This window comes from Giraffa tippelskirchi, chromosome 7 (assembly GCF_054371585.1).
Source record: "Giraffa tippelskirchi isolate mGirTip1 chromosome 7, T2T-mGirTip1v1.2.pri, whole genome shotgun sequence".
Classification (NCBI taxonomy): Eukaryota; Metazoa; Chordata; class Mammalia; order Artiodactyla; family Giraffidae; genus Giraffa; species Giraffa tippelskirchi.
Window position 1 is genome coordinate 143,516,535 of NC_137281.1, and position 14,630 is coordinate 143,531,164.

At 44.1% G+C, this 14,630-nt stretch overlaps 1 protein-coding gene across 7 annotated transcripts in view; it reads left to right on the forward strand.

The window, feature by feature from the left end:
- The first annotated feature begins 11,417 nt into the window (after positions 1-11,417).
- RGS6 (regulator of G protein signaling 6) overlaps positions 11,418-14,630 on the forward strand; it is a 588,674-nt gene continuing 585,461 nt past the window's right edge. For 4 of the 7 annotated variants that reach the window (XM_081508920.1, XM_081508922.1, XM_081508926.1 and 1 more), the window contains exon 1: positions 12,406-13,110. The gene's annotated coding sequence lies outside the window, so the exon portion shown is untranslated. Of the gene's footprint in view, positions 12,095-12,155; positions 13,111-14,630 lie in introns of those variants that run through there. The other 3 variants (XR_014059230.1, XM_081508924.1, XM_081508925.1) reach the window with 2 other exon arrangements.

Below are 14,630 nucleotides of genomic sequence, written 5' to 3' on the forward strand. Positions count from 1 at the left end.
GGCTGGGGTGAGCCTTGCAGAGTGGCCATGGAGGGGCCTGTTGCCTAATTAGTAGGCTTGTCTGTGTCCTGATTCAGCATGCAGGGCAAAGGGTGGAGGATCAGTGATCCTCAATCACGCTGTTTGTTAAAATGCAGATTCCCAAGACACTCACTAAAGCCACTGAATCAGAACCCCTGGGAGCACAGCCTGGAAACAGGCATTTCAAAAGGTATCCCAGCTGATTTGGGGATGAGCACCATTTGAGAAAGGCTTCCCAGGTGGCTTGGTGGGTAAAGAATCTGCCTGCAGCACTGGAGATGCAGGAGATGCGGGTTCAATCCCTGGGTCTGGAAGATCCCCATGGAGGAGGGCATGGCGACCCACTCCAGCATTCTTGCCTGGGAAATCCCATGGACAGAGGAAACTGGTGGGCTACAGTCTGTGGGGTCACAAAGAGCCGGACACGTCTGAAGCAACTGAGCACATACCATTTGAGAACCTATCTTAGAGTGTGCAGAGGGTTAAGCTGAAGAAACTCAGCCCAGTTGTCACCAGCCAGCCAGGAGAATGGCTGAAAAGAGGTGCCAGGAAGCCCAGAGTCAGGGTTCTAGCTGACCAGGAATAGAATGCCATCAGTTACCATCTGGGTCAGATCCTGGGACGGGAGAGGTCTTAAAATCCCTTAGAGTTAATTATCTACACTTCTGTTATTAGGACTGCCTTTTGTGTCACCAGTGACCTTAGACGCTTGTCCTGACTGAATCACCCTCCCAGCTTTGAGTGTGGAGATGCGGGTGATGGGCATACTGGCTCTGAGCCTGTCAGAGCTCCCTGACTGGTGTCAGGGTCACATGGTCCCGGTGACAGACTTCATTGCAGACTGGCTACAGCGTTGACATCATGCAGCCTCTTCTGCTGCTATTTTAAAAGTATACATAGGGCAGTTTGACAGGGCAAAGATTTTTACCGCCACTGTTTACAAAGGAAGAGAGAAGCATGGAATTATTAGATTTGTCCAAGGTCAAGCAACAGGGAGTCTGGAGGAATTGGGAACCAGAGTGGTGTCTACCTGTGACCTGATGAGCCCTCGAGGTCAGAAGAGGTCACAGCCTAGGCAGCAGACCCCCATGTGGGCCAGCTGCTCCCTCTGTCATTCTTTGAGTTCTGAGTGTTCTTCAGTTAAACAAGCAACACAAATACAAACAACAGGGAAAACTTTTTAACAAGCACCATTAAGAAGAATGCAGGGCTGCAATCAGGAGAACGGAGTTCTGCTCCCAGCTGTAATCCTTCGGCATTTCATGATCCTTTCTGGGCCTCTTCTTTCATCGGCAGAGTAAGTAGCAGGAATTCATGGCAAAATTATCATCTAGGACTTCTAATGGTAGGTGTTTGCTTGTCAATTTAAGCCTATCTAATGGAGTAACTGACTTAGAAGAATGCTCTGTGTACATTTTATTCTGGTGGTTTTTAGATTTTTCAGCTTCAGTTAATCTCATTTGGACCATACTTCTCATATTCATCAACACAGTGAAATTAAATAAGGCTTCATTCACCATTCACAGGCTTGTTTCCACTTGCTACATGAAATCAGTTACTAAACACTTGATCCCATGAAGGGATTAGCTAATAGACCCCTTCTCTTAATGTTGCATAATTTTAGAGACCTCCCAAGGGAATGATGGAGAAGGCAATGGCAACCCACTCCAGCACTCTGGCCTAGAAAATCCCATGGACGGAGGAGCCTGGTAGGCTGCAGTCCAAGGGGTCGTGAAGAGTCGGACACGACTGAGCGACTTCATTTTCACTTTTCACTTTCATGCATTGGAGAAGGAAACGGCAACCCACTCCAGTGTTCTTGCCTGGAGAATCCCAGGGACAGTGGAGCCTGGTGGGCTGCCGTCTATGGGGTCGCACAGAGTCAGACACGAACGACTGAAGTGACTTAGCAGCAGCAGCAGCAGCCCAAGGGAATGAAAATGCACAGTTTATTAGGATTGGAATTTTATTGCTGAAATTCTTCATTAATTGAGAGGAAAGAGATACAAACAGAGATCTAGTTTACCACCAAATAATTTTGTGTTTCCTCTTGATTGGATTCAATAGTTTAAAAAAAAAGAAGCTTCCTACTTAAAAAAATTCCCTCAGTGTAAATATTTATGTGTGTGTATTTTCTTAAACCTCGATCTTTTTCCATTACATGAGATAGTTTTCATTCTTGGTATGTAATTCTGTTAACCTATCGTCCTCAAAACGAAGCACTCTAATAATTTCCTTGGGGATTGGTAGTTTTCCTTTGCAAGAAATATATAAATACTTATTGATTCAGAGTCACATCAAATTTACTTTCTTGACCAATGATTGTGCTATTTTTGGTATCAATCAGTGCCTAAAGACACTACCTCTACAATAAACTGATTTGTGAAGTTGTTGAATTCCTGTGTGAATAAATTCCATTTGGTCATGTTAAACTTATTAGTATCATTACTACTGATACATAATAATACTTGAAAAAATTTTATTGAAATACATTTGATGTATAATATTTTATGTTTCAGGTGTACAACATAGTGATTCACAATTTTTTAAAGTTATACTCTATATTTATTGTAAAATATTGGTTATCCTTCCTATGCTGTACAATGTATCCTTGGTAGTTTATTTATTTTATACACAGTAACTTTTTTGCCTCTAATCCCTTAGCCTATCTTGCCCCTCTTCTCTCCCCACCGGTAATCACTAATTCTCTGTATCTGTGAGTCTGCTTCTTTGTTATATTCACTAGTTTGTTTTATTTTTTAGATTCCACATGTAAGTGATATGTCTTTCTCTGACTCACTTCACTAAGCACAATACCTTCCAAGTCCATCCATGTTATTGCAAATGGTAAAATTTCATTCTTTTTATGACTGATTAGTCTGTGTGCATATATATATGCAAATATATATGTATATATATATAAAAATACATATGTACACCTTATCTTTTTTATCCATTCATCTGTTGTTGGATACTCTCTGGAGATTAGTTTTTAATCTTCATCTTAGTCAGTTGTTCTATTTTTTAGGAATAGTATAATTTTACTGTATTATAAGATTATATATTTAAAATATAAAATTTTAAATATATAATCTGAGGTATAGAATGGGCTTTCCAGTGGCACTAGTGGTAAAGAATCCACCTGCCAATGCAGAAGTCCTAAGACAAGCGGGTTCAATCCCTGAGTTGAGAAGATCCCCTGGAGAAGGGAATGGCAACCCACCCCACTATTCTTGCCTGGAGAATGGTCTATAGGGTCGCAAAAGAGTTGGACATGACTGAATCGATATAGCACGAGGTACAGTACAACCATGGTTTCTAGGCAGTTGCATTTAAAACATTTAATTCTTCTCCTCTTCTTGGTTGAAGAATACTTTTTCATTTTCCCAGAAAGAGATACTCCTGATCAAGTCCTATATGACCCGCCCTCAGGCTGATGTAAACAGGAAGGAGACCCAGGGCCCATTTCCTTTATGGTCACGTGCTTGGAGAATCCTGGGAAACTCTGGATAAGAAGTGGGTTGTGCCATCTGCAGCTCATACATCCTCCGGAGTTGTTCCGCTTCTCCATGGCTACTTGTATTAATGCAGTCTCAGTCTCTGAAGGGAGGAAGAAAGAGGGTGGGCTCCTCCCTTGGCTCAGTTTCCCAGAGCATGTGGAGGTGGGGGCCAGGGCAGCGCCCCCTCCCTTCTCTCTGCCGCAGGAATCCTCAAACTCTAGGGTGCATCAGAACCACTCCAGTTACCCACAGCGCTTGGTAAATGGCTGATTTTCAGTCCCCATTGCCGGAGTTTCTGATTCAACAGAACTCTGAGGATGCTGCTGCTGCTGCTGCTAAGTTGCTTCAGTCGTGTCCAACTCTGTGCGACCCCATAGATGGCAGCCCACCAGGCTCCTCTGTTCCTGGCATTCTCCAGGCAAGAATACTGGAGTGGGTTGCCATTGCCTTCTCCAGTGCATGAATGGGAAAAGTTAAAGTGAAGTCGCTCAGTCATGTCCGACTCTTAGCGACTCCATGGACTGCAGCCTACCAGGCTTCTCCGTCCATGGGATTTTCCAGGCAAGAGTACTGGAGTAGGGTGCCATTGCCTTCTCCGTCTGAGGATGAGGAACCTGCCTTTTAACCCACCCGACAGCAAGATTTTTATGTATTAGTTAGATGTATAGGTGGACAGAGAAGCAGACAGTTACTGTTTGAAATACCCTAGAGGAATGCCTATTCTGGGAGTAGTGAATTCTCAGAGACTGTCATTTAAAGCCCACGTGTGTATGTGTGTGTATGGGGGGGCAGTATTGTGTGGGCTTACTAAACACAGCTTCAATTATCTTTATCGCCCATCGCAGAGGGTTTGTAAATTAGCACAATGCACACTAGAAATATTTATTTCATTGTGTAATGAGAGGTGTTCAAAATATGTAGATAGGCTTAGAAACACAGAGCCTCCCCTTGCATGAACTGATTGTCATAGTTTTAGGCAAACCCGTGTGTGTATGTGCGTGCGTGCGTGCACATGTGTGTGCCCAGTCACCTCTGATTCTTTGCAACCCCATGGACTGAGGCCCACCAGAGTCCTATGTCCATGGAATACTGGAGGTGGTTGCCATTTCCTTCTCCAGGGGATCTTCCAGGGCTCAAACCTGTGTCTCTTGCATCTCCTGCCTTGGCAGTTAGTTTCTTTACCAGCTGGGCCACCAGGGACCCCAAACAAACCCATAACACCTATTAATTCAGACCCAGGTCTTTGCGATCCGTTGCCCATAGAGCTGAGAAGAAGACCAGCCTAAGCTACCCGTACCCAAGATAGTTCAGCAGCCTTATCATCTGGATCCCAAAATTGAGGATTTATTTTTGATTGCTGTTGGGTTCACAGTTGCTGTGGAATAATCATGTTTCTTATAAATGAGGAGAGTTATAATGTAACAGTGCAGGGAGGGTCAAGATGACAGAGGAGCCCCAAAAGTGATTCACTGAGGGTGGACACTGCTGAGGAGGGTGAGGGTTGTGTGTACATGATGGAGCTGAATTTACTAAAGAGAAAGAGGTAGGAAATAAAGACTTTATCTGAAAAAGAGACCAGAATGGAGAAAAATAGGAATAAGAAAGTATTTGGGGTTGATTAAAATGAACTCAAAAACTTTCTTATAACTCTTCCTTGCAAATTGTGAAAAGATCAACATGGGGCAATAAGCCTTAGAATAGCATTTCTGATTAGGGTGTTTTAAATGCTAATTGCCTGCTTTTGTGTATATTAAGCCTAATGGACACACTTATGTCTTGCTGAAATGCATGTTAAAATGCATTAGTTTCTGATGCCCCAGTTGGATGCCTCATAAGAGAGACAAAACAGTGATTTTTAGTGGGAAAGGAAGGCCCGTAGGCCTGTATATGTGTATGTGTGTGGGGGTAAGTGTAATTAACACAAATTATGAAGTGAAAGAGGAGAGTGAAAAAGTTGGCTTTAAAGCTCAACATTCAGAAAACAAAGATCATGGCATCCGGTCCCATCACTTCATGGCAAATAGATGGAGAAACAGTGGAAACAGTGAGAGACATTAATTTTTTGGGCTCCAAAATCACCGCAGATGGTGATTGCAGACATGAAATTAAAAGACGCTTACTCCTTGGAAGGAAAGTTATGACCAACCTAGATAGCATATTAAAAAGCAGAGACATTACTTTGCCAACAGAGGTCCATCTAGTCAAGGCTATGGTTTTTCCAGTGGTCATATATGGATGTGAGAGTTGGACTAAAAGAAAGCTGAGCGCTGAAGAATTGATGCTTCTGAACTGTGGTGTTGGAGAAGACTCTTGAAGAGTCTTGGACTGCAAGGAGATCCAACTAGTCCATCCTAAAGGAGATCAGTCCTGAGTGTTCATTGGAAGGACTGATGTTGAAGCTGAAACTCCAATACTTTGGCCACCTGATGCGAAGAGCTGACTCATTTGAAAAGACCCTGATGCTGGGAAAGATTGAGGGCAGGAGGAGAAGGGGACGACAGAGGATGAGATGGTTGGATGGCATTACTGACTCAATGGACACAGGCTTGGGGGGACTCTAGGAGTCGGTGATGGACAGGGAGGCCTGGTGTGCTGTGATTCATGGGGTCTCAAAGAGTCGGACACGACTGAGCGACTGAACTGAACTGAACTGAACTACAAGGTAAGTGCTATGAGGACAGGCTTTATGTCTGTTTTGTACATGATATATTCCTAGCACCTAAATTGTGCCTGATGTTTAGTAAGAACTCAATAAATATTTGTTGAATGAATTAATAAATTCTCAAAGCCATCCTAAACAAATTGAGGTGATACCTTTTAAGCCATAAACCACAAAAACCTTATAACTTTCAAAATATTCTATGGTCTTAAAATTTTTGGGGGGAATAATTTTAGCATTACAGAAAAGTTACAATAATGGCACAGAGTATTTCCATAAATGTTTCACCCTAATGTAATATTTCCATATACATCTTCCCCTAATGCTAACATCTTACATAACCATGGTACACTTATCAAAGCTAGGAAACTAACACAGGAGCAGAACTGTTAACGGAACTATTAACTTGATTCAAGTATCATAAGTTTTTCCACTGTTGTCCCTTCTGCGTTCCACATGCAATCCAGAATGGTACATTGCAGTTAGTCATCACGTGTCTCCTCTAATTTGTATCAGTTTCTCATTATTCCTTTGTTTATCATGATCGTGATAGTTTTGAACAGCACTGGTCAGGTATTTTGGAGAATGTACCATGTTCTTTTTGTTTGCCACAGAAGCTAATGTAATAGGAAGCCAACAAAGGGGAACCCCAACACCCATTGAAAATTTTGCTCTAGCTTACTTCTTGAGGGCTCCTGTGAGAGCAGGAACTCATTCACACATGTAGGAGATTGTGGGGGCTAGGGAGATCAGGGGAACAGGGAATAAAGGCGAAGAAGCTTTTTAATAGAAGCTCCCAGTAGATATTCCATCAGGTCCCTTTCGTCATGTGACATGGCCACAGAAATGGAATCACCATGACTAGCTTAGTTTAATGAAGATCCACTCTGGATCTAGATCATCCCTGACTCATGTTGCTAAAAGGGGGAGAAGCCAGCAAAGATGAAGGAGGAAGTTGAGGAGCCTCAGGGATTGGGACGGGGCAAGGAATGGGTTTGGTAGACAACAAACTTTCTGTTACAGAGTCAATTTATATATTCTGTGTACCCATAAGGCTCAGATAGGTTATGGCCTCCTAGGAAAAGAACATATCACAAGCGTCGTGCTTATCAACAGATGGCTTGGTGTGAACAAACAAACTAGGGTATAATCGTACAAGGAAACACTACTCAGCACTAAAACTGAATGGACTGCTCGTACGTGGAACATCATGGATGAATCGCAAAGGCATTATGCCAACCAAAAGAAGCCTGACAGACAAATGTGTACTGTATACTTTCAATGATATAACATTCCAGAAAAGGCAGAACCATAGGACAGAAAACATCAGTGGCTGCCCAGTCAAGGAGAAGGGAGGTGATTGGATGCAAAGGGGTATGAGGGAACTTTTGGAGGCTCATGAGAATGTTCTGCAGATTAAAGAGAAAACGGCTTTTGGGTCTTGAGTGATGGCATGAAAAGGGACAAAAGAACATTGCAGAAAAGTTCATTTTGAGCATAGGGTACAGTTCTGTTGTCTTGAGAAACAGTCTTCAACCTAGGCTTTGGTTTGGGCAAATGGTGCAAATTTCATTTCTGTGTTCTTTGGAACATCAATTAGGAGTTGGCAAACACAAGACTGCAGAGGGGTGAGGATATCCCATGAGCCGAGCTCTGGTTCTTAAATATTTGCAAAAGATCTTAAATTAATTAAAATACAGTTCTATTAAGGAGAAAACTTTGCCACGTCTTACAGGAGGGTTTCACAGAGGGTTTTACAGAGGATGTTATGTGTTCAGTTGAGGGGGGTGGGGCTAACTGCTTGTGTGTGTGCATGCATGCTAAGTCGCTTCAGTTGTGTCCAACTCTTTGCTACCCCATAGACTGTAGCCTGTCAGGCTCCTCTGTCCATGGGATTCTCCAGGCAAGAATACTGGAGTGGGTTTCCATGCCTTCCTCCAGGGGATCTTCCCAACCCAGGGATCGAACCCATTTCTCTTATGTCTCCTGCGTTGGCAGGTGGGTTCTTTATTGCTAGCACCACCTGGGAAGCCCAGCTGTTTGTAACTGATGGATTTTGCCTCAATAAAGGATCTTTCTAATTGAAGTACATCACTATTTACCAAGGCCCTAACCAGATATACCTGTAACTGGTTATCAAAAACTGTGGGAATCCTATAATCTAGCAGCAGGGGGACAGAGTTGAGGTTAGGGACAGATATTTTTGGCTGAGGTGACCAGTGCAATATTTCAGATCATATCACACAAACAGCTGCCTGTTCTGTGATGATTCTGGCCACAAGATCCCAGATGGTGGTGCCTGAAATCATGTCTAGGAGGTGATCTGATGAAGAAGCTTGGTCCAAACAACTGATGTGAAGAGAATCCCATGGTTTGTTTGGGGCTGGTGTAGGTTTTCAAAAACTTGTTATTGTTGATGTAAATTCTCTCCTCTGTGCATTGGTTGTATACATACATATCCTGACATCTTGATTATTAAGCACTGGGACTTTGTAAATATACATTCCAATCTGACATAACATTACTTCTGAGTTTCAGAACATTACCATTCCAGCCCCATGATATAAACACATTCCCAGACACACGACTTTCAAAGCCACAGATCAAGTACTAAACTGTGTAACTGTACTGGAAAGAGAAAAAAAAATCCCCTTCATATCATAATTAGCTTGCTTGCCAGAGACCCCTCCTGAGAAGGAGATTATGCTGTTAGTAGTAACAGGAATGCTGGGCATTCTATGAACGAAGCGACTCACAGGTTGTGGGTTGGTCACAAGTTGTTGGGGGAGGTCATGGTGAGGATGTGAACTTTGGTTGACTTGTGAGCTGAACCTGGGTGATCAGAGGCTCCTCACCATCTCCCCATCCTTGGAATGAACATCCTGCCCACATTATCACAGTGTTCCAAGAACTGTCACCTTGACAGAGTAAGGTATTGTTGAGGCCATTTGGATGGTATAGACTAAACCCAGGTAAGACTTCTAGGTAAGATTTCAAGATTCTGGCAGGGTGTAGAAATCTATTTGCCTTACAGACAAGCCTCTCATGTAAATTTCCTTGCTTGTGAAAACTGCCACCTGCCAATCTGGAATGGTCTGCCTCTTTCTTCAGTCTCTTCCTGTCCTCTAGGGTCAGTTTTCAAACCAACACAAATGTTTGTTCAGTGGCAGAACCGCAGGAACCCATCACTAGAAATTTCTATTTAGCAGGTGTGAGGAGGTACTCCAGAATCTTTACTGCTAAGCTGTAGTACCACAGGTGATACGGATACTGTAGTCTTCGAGAAAGACTCTTTTGAGAAAGACCTCTTTTTAAAATATCTAACCAGGAACTTTATTTTCTTTCAGGGTTTAACAGGGGGCAAAATTTAACTCAGAATCTTTTTTTCCTTTTATTGCCAAAGTGCAAAGAAAATATTCAAAGTGTTCAATATCTTACAATTTAAAGGAAAACAAATCCATTACATAAATTTCAGTAAGGCCCACAACTACCTATAAAAATTGTACAGGAAGATTATGATCCAAAAGAAAACAGCTCTTAATTCTCAGACAAGAAGACTACACTAAAGAGGTGGGAAAAAGATGAGCACGTGAGGAAAAGCAGCATCAGCTGTCAAGTGTCACAAAATCACAGCCCACGGAAATAGGCCACGTGGTACTGGACTCATTATCCTCCCAAGTCCATGCCATAAACACATGTGCCAAATGCACTGATCCCGTTATTTTCTACCTTCGCCTGCCAATGCAGAGACTAAACTGTCAACTCATTTTCATTCTTCTGTGCAATTTATCACCCCGTTTGAGGGCTATGCCACTGTCAATTCTATTACATACTTTCCAGCAACTCCTTACTTGTTAATAAAATAATCAAAGGATTCAGGATTTTACCTATACATGTATTTTACTTTATACTTGAGTTTGGGGAAAGACCATTATGTGCAGTATGCCCTTAAAAAAATAATTGCTGAGTGAGTGAATGAAATGTTGAGCTGAATCACATTATTGTATATATTCCCAAAGTAGTAAATCAAACTATATTTTCAGTACAGTGAACAGTGGGTTGATTCTTAAAACTCATTGTGAACATTTTTGAAGAGATGATTCTGGGTGGGGGGTGTATCTTTTTTGAAAATCTTTTGTTTTGCAATCATTTTAAATTACAAAAAGTTGCAAAAACAGTTCAAAGAGCTTCCTTATACCCTTTAAGTTGTAAACATTGCTGAACCATCTGAGGGTAAGTTGCAGTTGTGATGTCCCCTTTATTCCCTCATAATTCAGAGTGTGTTTTCTAAAAACAAGAAAACTCTCCTAAATAAATGCAGTACAATCTCAACATCAGTAAAATAACATTGACCCAATTTAATTCAACAGAATGTATTGAAGTTTCGCTGTTAATATCATTTACAGGTCTTGGATGCGATTCAAGATCATCTCTTGCATTTAGTTGTCCCTTTAGTGTCCTTCAATCTGAAACAATCTTTAAAGATTATACATTATATCAGGAGACAACGCAGGTTGATTTTTCCCATTACTGTTTTTTGTGTAAACTTTTGCCGGCTGATTAAGATGCTATCTCCCAAGTATTATAGCTATAATGTTAGTAAGTATTTCATGCTTGTTAATTAATAATGAATATATTTTAATGATAATTAATGAATTTTTTAGGAACATGCTTTGAGATTATAAATATCCTCTTACTTATCAAAAGTTTATCCACTATTTCTAGTATCCATTGATGATTCTGGCCTGCATCAATTATTATGATGATGATTGCAAAGTGGTGATTTTTTAATACTGTCTTTCCTGCTTCATCTATTAATTGTATTCTGCTGGTGGAACTTCCTTTCTCTCTTTCTATTGGCATGGACGCATTGATTCCTATTTTGCACAAAGGGTGCAACCTGTTCCTGTCATTATTTATTTTGATGCTTAAATGATCCTGGATCAGGCTAGCAGAAACCCCTTCAAACTGCTCCTATATTCTTTCATTAATTTTCTTTTTTTACAGTAGGATCTTGCTGGTTATCTATTTTAAATATAGCCGGGTGTACATGTCAATCTCAAACTCCCAATCTATCCCTCCCCCATACTTCCCCCCTATTCTTTTGACATATCTTCATAACTCTTTATGGAGAAAGAAATGGCAACCCACTCCAGTATTCTTGCGGGAAGAACCCCATGGACAGTGGAGTCTAGCTGGCTGCAGTCCATGGGGTCACAGAGAGTCAGACATGACTTAGAGACTGAACAGCATATCTCTTTAAGTAACTTATTTTATTGCTCAACAAAGTATTCCAGTTTCATTCCCTACACATGGAGCCATAGTTCCTCTTGGTGGAGCATGGCATTTAGAAAGGAAGTCTGAGTTCGAGGCGTGTTCACCGTAGTAGGGGTGCTATTGCTCTCTCAGTGGACAGAGCTAGGAAATATATATGTGCTCCGTTGATCTGTCATGTCCGACTCTTTGCGATCCCCTGCGAACCTGGCAAAAATACTAGAGTGGGTTACCACTTCCTACACCAGGGGATCTTCCTGACCCAGGGATTGAAGCCGCCCCCTCCCTCTTCTGGTGTCTCCTGCATTGCAGGCAGATTCTTTACCCACCGAGGAAGCTCCTGATAACATCGTTATTGCACACCAACACCATGGTTACCGTGCAGAACAAACAATCTTGTTTTATTTCCACCTGCAGCTTCCTGAATCCTTAACTTAGCATCAAATTTCAAAGCTCCCACATTAAAGAAGGCCCTCAGTTAACCTTTCACATTTTCTATCTCCAGCGTTTTCCTTCTTTCTCCAAGATATTTGCAGAGTTAAGTTTCCTTAAAAGTTCTTTCGTGGCGTACTCGAGAAGACTCATAAAACGCTCCAAATGCAGCCTGTGGTGTAAATGGTGAATCAATAAAAATGACGAGGTGAGTAAAACACTATTCCTGACGATCGCGGCGGCCCATTTTAATTTAGAGGGCGCCAGCTACACGTCAGCGAGGGATTCAAAAGCTACCGGGCAAGCCGCTCCGGACCAGGAGTCCCTAAGAGAATCCTGGCGCCACCAAAGTTTCCAGTGGTGGCCAGCTCTCGGAATGGCCGGAAGGAGCCTCCGCCTCTCTGAGCCGCTCCGCCAGTGTTCTCGCCGGCGCTCGTGTCAGAAATTTCCAGGGTTTTTTTGTTGTTGTTGTTCCCCTCCTTCCTCGGGCAAATCTCCGTCTGGACCTTCCGCAGCGCTGGGAACAGGTGAGCCGGGCGGCGGCGCGCTGGGGACACACCCAGGTGCCTCGGCCCCGCCCCGGCCGCCGCCGCGCCCCGCGCCTGTCGGGGCCCAGGTGCCGGCGCCCAGGTGCGCGCGGTGCGGGCTGCAGCTCCGCCCGACACCCGACAGCGGGCGCCGCTGCAGCAGCTCCTGAGCGGCGGAGCTGAGCGCCTTAGCGACTTGGGGCAGCTCCTGCGCTCGGCCCTCCTCGGCAGCGAGAGCTCCGCCCGGGCGCCGGGTTCCCGGAGCTGCGGGAGCGGGCGGGCGGGCGCCGAGGAGGCGGACCGAGCTCCGCGGACCTCGCCGGCCTGGAGCGAGAGAGGCGGGCGATCCGGGAGCGCCCGGGAGCGCGGAGAGCGGGACCAGCCCCCAGCGCGCTGGAGACACCCGAGCGCCCCGCGCCTTGGCACGATGCGACCCGCCGCGTTTCCGCGCCGGCCCCGGGCTTCGCTTTCTGCTCGCTAAGCCCCGGCGCTCGCCACCGCGGAAACTCGGAAAAACCGGGCGAGACGTGGGACAGCCGCGTGGAGACGCACCCAGACATCCCCTCTGCCCCCAAGAGGCTGCCGACCCCTCGATCCCTGGGCTTCTCTAGCTTTACCATGAACCTGGCGCACGCTTGGCGTTAGGAGAAATTTCTGAAGCCGGAGGGGGAGTCAAGGAAATTCTTTGGTTGCTAAGGTAATTGTAGTTGTGACAAAAAAGGGGCAAGACACAAACGGGGGGAAAAGATGTTTTCCAACGCGGTGCCCTCCACCCCTCCGGTTCCTGTGTGTGGATTTCATTTCATCTCCCGAGTGTGGATGCTTGTCCATTTCAGATACGTGACAGGTGCTGGTGTGTGTGTGTGCAGTTTGGGACTGTAGAGGCACGAGCTTACATAAGTGGTTAGGCAAGCTGGCGTGTGGAGTTGTGTGGGGTGGGTGCAGGTCTGCACAGAAATCATGTTCCTGGGTTTCTGGGTGTGAGGCACTCACCGACCGGGGCGAGCTTGCAGAAGGTACGTGCTTTTAGGGACCTCCAGTCTTCTGATTCCGGGATCTCAGGTGGGGCAGCTTTACCTCAAAAATAGTCGTTCATTAACTTTTTCTCTGGATAAGATCGCCCATTTGAGGGCTGGAAGAAAAGAAAGCGGGCGGCGAGGTGTGGAGGAGGGATGGGCGGTGAGGTTTGCTGGTTTGGGGACTGCGGCAGGAGGGGACGCCTGGATAATTTTCTCCGAGGATGGCAACTCGGGTTGCGTGACGAGACCGTGTTTACAGTCACTGTCAGGCTGCGTAAGAAGTGGCCCAGCCAGACAGGAAAGGAAAGTGACCCAGAACATTTAATTTTGTTCAGAATGGAAGCTGCTGAATTTTATTATTATTATTCTTTAATTTGATGGAATAGGGACGTTGTTTCTTTGTCTCTTGTTGAGAGGAGTGGCATTTCTGCGCTACAAACTGAAGGTATTTGGGGTCTTGTTCTTGGCCTGAAATTGTTCCCTCAGCATTTATCAATGCTCAGCAGCTGGATCTGCAGGTAGTTTCTCATCAATACCTTTTAGCAGTCCCAAAGTAAAACTGCAAAAATAAGCACTCCTAGGTAAAACTTAACATTGGACCTTTTTCTTAGCAGAGGGTGGTGAGAGATGGAAGAATAAGAACTGGGCTTGTAAGTGTCGGGATGGAGTTAGAGACTGAGCTACAAGTTTGTGTGTGTTGTCAAAAAAAAAAAAAAAAGCTAGCCTGAAAGGAAATGGTCAGATCTGACTTAATAGGTAAGGCTTTTCTAGATCACTTTTCACAGGCAGATAAGCAATTACATGGAGTTAGCACTGGGGAGGTTGGTGGGAAACTTTCTCTGAGTGGTACAGTCATTTTAGTCTTGCTTCTTCTTTATTAATTTGTTGTTTTTGCAATGGGTGGGACTACCCTGTGAGAGAAAGCAAGCTGAGGACTGAGGGAAACGGGAGATTCTTCAGAGGGTCCTTGTAAGCAAAGGCTCACATGCTGAACAGCGAAAACCGAGATGGTAAATTCGTTCTGAGTTCTCCGATGCTAAGCAGAACTGTTGTGTAGATGTGGTGATCTTATGTACTGTAAATGTTGGCATATTACTACATCTATGTATATATATAGCCTAAATAATTTGTCGTTTCCTGAAAGTGTAAGTTCCAGATATGTCAGCTGTGGTGAGGTATTTGGATGAACTAGGTAGCC